At 45.8% G+C, this 6,140-nt stretch overlaps 1 pseudogene; it reads left to right on the top strand.

Moving 5' to 3' along the window:
• Positions 1 to 4,591: 4,591 nt before the first annotated feature.
• LOC122456543 lies at positions 4,592 to 5,551 on the top strand (annotated as a pseudogene).
• Positions 5,552 to 6,140: the final 589 nt, after the last annotated feature.

Below are 6,140 nucleotides of genomic sequence, written 5' to 3'. Positions count from 1 at the left end.
CATGGGCACAAGCTTTGTTCCGCTACCAATTTAGCAAGGAGGGTGGGCTCCTTAACTAGACCCCATCCCTCCTGGTCCCTTTCCTTAAATAATATCACTCACAAGGGTTACCCGGGTTATCCCCTGTGAGGCTTGCCACCTGGACAGAACGCACGGCCAATTGGAGTTTTAGCTGTTCAATTTCCTTTTAATGGCAGACACACTGCCGTTGCTGCATATGCTGAGCACGAATGGTCAAATCTTTGACAAGTCCTTAAAGGAATGGTATTTGCTTAGCCAGTGCTTCCAGGCGAGTGCGTTCTGCTTTTTCTGCCTGGAAGTCCTATCTCAAGGCCTGCAACTTGTCCTGCGCATAGGCTTGAGTTGCTGCCTGGTTAGTAATTTGTGCTTTCAGCTGCTCAATTTCCTCGAGCTATCGGGTACACATCTCTTCCCTTTCCCCAACTCCTCTTTGTACCCCAACACCATGGCTGCTACAGTTCAAATTAATCCCACAGCTGACCCTAAGTTTTTTCCCTTCAGCTTTTCATACTCGGCATGAAAGGTCTAACAAATCCTGCCAAGTCTGCACTTTTTTCTGAAGCTCCACCACGGAACCCCAGGGATTGTATCCCACTTTGGTGAGAGCCCTCTCCAGCCGGGAGAGGTCCTTACCCCCCTTTGAAAGAGGCAGCAGTTTCCCGTCCCTCTTTGCTGCCTCCCCTGTGGCTCAGGCATCAGGTCCACCTGCCTCCCATGACACCAGCTGACCGGGCAGCCGGACTACCATGTCCACGCTCACTAATGCCCGTATGTCCAGGCTTGAACCCATCACCCACAACTATGGGACTCTCGAGTCTGCAGCTGTACCCTTCTGTTTCCTGAACATGCTGACACAATCCATTCATACAACTCCTAAAATCTTTTAATCACTTGAGATTTCACACTGCTCACACCTGCACTGAGGCTTACAATGCTCACCCTTCCTAGGCCAGAGGGAGAGACACTAAGCTTCCCTCTGTATTACTCGGTCCAATATCACCGAGGGTCCATACATCAAAACCCTTTCTGGGCAGAGCGAGACACCCTATGTTCTCCTCTTCTGCTCAGTCAAACTACAACTGAGGGTGCATGCACCGAGGATTATATGCATGGAGCGAGACTCCCTGAGTCTTTCTCCAACTATCCTGTACTTCTACAAATGAGAGTATGACCACCTGCATCCTATCCCCACCAATGGGGGCAGGAGGGGAGAGAGAGGAATGCTAAACCTCTCTCCGGTTCTCAGACCTGCTATGGCTGAGAATGGGCACACCTTTAATCATAAAACCCTCAACATGTAATACCAACAGTGCCAGACAGAGCAAACATGAAATACCAAGGGCAAAACAGTTGGTGCACTCCACAGGGCTCCCCCCCACCTCAATTCTCCACCAAAACTGTGACAGATTTTCATTACCAATCTGCCTGGGGCATCAGCTGATCAGGCTGATGCCACAGGACGGTTTGGGGAGGAGGTACCAGAACACATCAAATGTCTAAGTTTTAAAGCTTTATTAATAAAATAATAAAATAACAGCAGAGAGTGCTGGGAACGATCCCATGTCACTCAGGGGAGGAAAGAAAGCATTAGTGCCCCAAGCCCTAACCCACTTTCATACTCTCACACACACTACCCAAGACCGGCCAGGCCTGGGTGTAACATCAGAAGAAGAGGTGGGGAAGGGTGGATGGGAGTTCTTGTTCTGGGCCCAGGCCGTCTGGGTCTGCTGCTGATCTTCAATTTGCTCCAGCTCTCAGGAGGGTTTTAAGTCTTGGGCTCCTTTGGGGGTGTTCCATTCCATTCCTGGTGCTCTTTGTGCCAGTCCAAACTGGATTTTTGTGGTCTCTTTCCCTTTCCCAAACACCGTGGCTCCAGGGATGCCTGGCTCGGCTCCCCCTCTTGTCAGCTCGTCTGTGTTTTCAGACTCTGCAACCCTGGGTTTTGTTTTCTTCTTTGCTGGCCTTGCTGTCTTGCAGGTGCAGGTCTGTTCAGTTGGATTTTCTTTCTCACGGCTGCTCAGGCAACTTTCAAGCCCCCACCTTTCTCGCCTCGCAGCCAAACGTTGGCTGTGAGCTGTGACCTTGGGCTGGCTGGGGCCAGCCTCTTATCTTCGAACAGAGCTAGCTGAAATGTTGAATCAACTTGTTCTCTGCTCTCTTCTTCTTTCTCCCCTCTCGGCCTCTTGTACCCTGTAAAGGAAACTTCCACTCCCCACTCGCACACCTTTGACCCTCCCCAAAATGCTTTGCGAGGCTTGCAACAGCATTAGCTATATACAGTGTTGATCTGCCTTCCCAGGGGACTCCCTGAGGGAGGGGGCCATTGGGTTGTGACAAAGGTCAGGGCGAGGGCAGCACTGCCAGAGGGGTCTGAGGGGCTCTCAACTGGCCAAGGGATCCAAGACACCAGGGCGCAAGGGGCAGCGAAGGTGGCTGCTCTGGCCCAGTGGAGCAGAGATCCATGGCCAGGGCTGGGAGCAGAAGGAGGATGGCAGCGAGCCCCCAGCTACAAGAGTGGTCACCTAACTGTTGAACTTCCCGGTCAATAGGCAGAAACCATTCGGCAGTGGGGTGTCCTCCTCCACAGCCAGGGACTCACCCTCCTCCTCACAGCCCAGGACCACCAGGGCTGCAGCCTTCCCCCCACCTTGCACCTGCAGGGATGGGTGTCGCCAGCAAAATGCAGCTGTGCAGGGAGCCCTCAGCAGCTCTGCTATCCCAGTCCCATTCATTCACTCCCGTGACAGCTGGGTGCAGTGGCCTCTCTGTATGGCCGCAGGGCCAGTCACACCATCCCTGCAGGGGCAAGGTGCAGGGAGAGGCCACATTAATGCCCACTCTTATTGATAGTTTCTGTTGTTGGTTTGGTTGTATCAGCTGATATCGATCTTTACCAATGTCTCCCGATGGAAATTGAATCCAGCCAAGTTGTACGTTTAAAGAAAGCTCAAGGCATTTGCTGTCCAAATCCCACTGAAATCAAAGGGGCTCCATGCTTAAAATCAGTGGAAATTTTATCTTAGATGTCAGCAGAGAAGTCTCAGATGGAACAGAATTATTACCGGGGTGTAAAATTAACCTTGTGCATAACTCTGTGCAGAATCATAGCCTTACTGAGTATTTGATAAAGATTAGTAAATCCATCCAGGAAAAGATATGACCTCATCCAACTTGTCTCTCTAAGGATGAGTAATAGTGAGAGAGACAGTAATGGCAGACTAGACAGCCCCCAACAGAGAGAGAGAGAGAGAGAGAGAGGGAACATTAATATTACTTTTAACCAAAGATAAAGAAGAAAATATAGAGCTGATAAAAAATTCTGATTGGCATTTTTGATGGAAAAATGTTTTGTTGATAGAGATCAAAATGTTCCAGGGGAACAGATCAATTTCTACACAATTTTGTTTAGGAATAGATGTATTGTATAGAGCTTTATGAAATAAAATAATATAAAAATAAGTAGAAATAAATGTAAATAACTATAATATGCAATAAGAAAAGGAATACTTGTGGCACCTTAGAGACTAACAAATTTATTAGAGCATAAGCTTTCGAAAGCTCACTAAAGCTTATGCTCTAATAAATTTGTTAGTCTCTAAGGTGCCACAAGTGCTCCTTTTCTTTTTGCGAATACAGACTAACACGGCTGCTACTCTGAAACCTATAATATGCAATGTAATGTAAAATAAAAATATCCTAGAAATAAAATTAAAAATAGATAAATACATTTTTTAAAAGCAAAATTGGAATGAAATCCAACATTTGAAATCATGGAATTGCAGATGAAATGGAAATTCAGGTGCTTCACCACTCTCATAATATGAAAATTGCACATTTCTTACAAAATTAAAATTTTATACAGATTTTTTTCTTTCAAGAGAAGATCAATTTCTAGCTGATGTGGTGGTTTCTAGCAGGATTTTTGTGTGTGTGTGTGTTTTTTTAGAAGGTGGGGTTGGTTTTTAATGAAGATCACAACTCTATATGTAGTGTCCAACTCCAAGACAATCAAATATTGTCCTAAGGAAGGAGGGGCATTTCTCTCATGATAAAAACTTACAAATGGCCCATTTTTACTGCAATTTACTTGGAGTTGGCTGCCCACACTTTGCAAAGCCAGCCTCAGTTGCTTCGTTTGCTTCTCTGTTGCTGCTTCCTCGACAATATCAAATCCTGGCCTGTTTTGCCCATGGATCTCCAATCTATAAAGGCCATTGTTCTGCTTTGATACACCAGGTAGTGAAATGTGTGACTATTTGTATCAACACGCTTTTGTATTGTTGTATCTAAGCCCCATCACCTTAATATTTGAGTGCTTGGTGCCATCTGTCAAGTTACTACATGAGTTTCCAGTGAGATTAATATTTTGTTGAACCTGCAGCCTGCTGAGATATGAAACCTGCCCCAGAGATCATGAGATGGCAATTCCCCTCCCCTGACCTCCATTCTCCACTCACCCATCTTTCCAGTAGGCAGCAGAGGCAGACAATGAAAACAATGCTTACGTTTTACTGAGTGAATGTTCTTCATTTACATCACAGAGTTCGTTTGTTTCCCATAGACACACCTCATGGCAAACCCAGAGCAGGGAAACCAAACATCCATCACAGAATTCATCCTCCTGGGATTCGGGGACTTCACAGAACTACAGATTCTTCTCTTCCTGCTGTTCCTAGTGATCTACATCACAACCGTAAGCGGGATCATCCTCATCATGGCACTAGTTGTGGCTGATCAGTACCTTCACACCCCCATGTACTTGTTCTTGGAGAAATTATCCTGCTTGGAGACCTGCTACACCTCCACCATCCTGCCCAGGATGCTGGTCGGTCCCCTGACTGGGGACAGGACTATTTCATTCAATTGTTGTGTCACACAATGTTATTTCTTTGGTTCTCTTCTTCCTACAGAATGCCTTCTCCTGTTGGTGATGTCTTACAATCAATATTTAGTCATATGCAATCCACTGCACTATGTAGCCTGTATGAGTGGTAGGGACTGCCTCCAGCTTGCAGGTGGATCTTGGATAGGTGGCTTCCTAGGTAATAGTATAGCAATGTTGTCAATATTACAGTTAAAATTCTGTGGCCTCAATGGTATTGACCATTTTTTGTGTGATCTCATCCCCCTTGTAAAACTCTCCTGCAAAGACCCCCACCTGATGGAGATGTTGGCTTTCACACTCAGCTTGATTTTCTTACTGTTCCCATTCCTGCTTACCTTGATGTCCCACTGAATCATTGCCACCATCCTGAGAATCCTGTCCACCACTGGGAGGCAACAGGCCTTTTCAACCTGCTCCTCCCACCTCATTGTGATGAGCGTTTATTATGCAAGTCTGCTGACTGTCTATATGTTCCCAACAACCAACATCTTGAGTGATTTCAAGAAAGTTCTCTGTGTTATCTATGCCGTCCTGACTCCCATGGTCAATGCCCTCATCTACAGCCTGAGAAACAGGAGGTCCTTAGGAAAGTTTGCAGGAAACTCATGCTTGGACTATGCTAACTGGTCAATTTCCTTGGCTTAAAATAGATATAACATGGGTTGGGGTAGGGCCTGAACCGAAGCCTGCTGTAGTCCTAGGTCATATTTCCCTGAGCTTCATTGGGCTTCATGTCCTGCTCTTACACAGTATCTCTCAAACTTTCCAGACTACTGTACCCCTTTCTGATTTGTCTTGCTTATCCCCAAGTTTCACCTCACTTAAAAACGACTTGCTCACAGAATCAGACATAAAAATACAAAACGGTCACAGCACACTACTACTGAAAAACTGCTGATTTTCTCTTTTTACCATATAGTTATGAAATAAATAAATTGGAATATAAATATTGTTCTTACATTTCAGTGTATAGTCTATAGAGCAGTATATATAAGTCATTCTATGAAATTTAGATTGTACAGACCTTGCTAGTGCTTTTTATGCAACTTGTTGTAAAACTAGGCAAATCTAGATGAGTAGATGTACCCCCTGGAAGATCTCTATGTAACCCCAAGCTACACGTGCCCCTGTTTGAGGAGCACTGCTTTTAAAGCCCTGGGAGAAAGTGGAGATGGAGAGACCTCTTAAAACCTGGGACCCCAGTCTTTTTAGGGACTAAAAGGTTCCACAGGTG

The sequence above is a fragment of the Dermochelys coriacea genome, chromosome 13, assembly GCF_009764565.3.
Source record: "Dermochelys coriacea isolate rDerCor1 chromosome 13, rDerCor1.pri.v4, whole genome shotgun sequence".
Lineage (NCBI taxonomy): Eukaryota > Metazoa > Chordata > Testudines > Dermochelyidae > Dermochelys > Dermochelys coriacea.
Note: the sequence above shows the minus strand (reverse complement) of the source record. Positions and strands in the feature narration are given on the sequence as shown.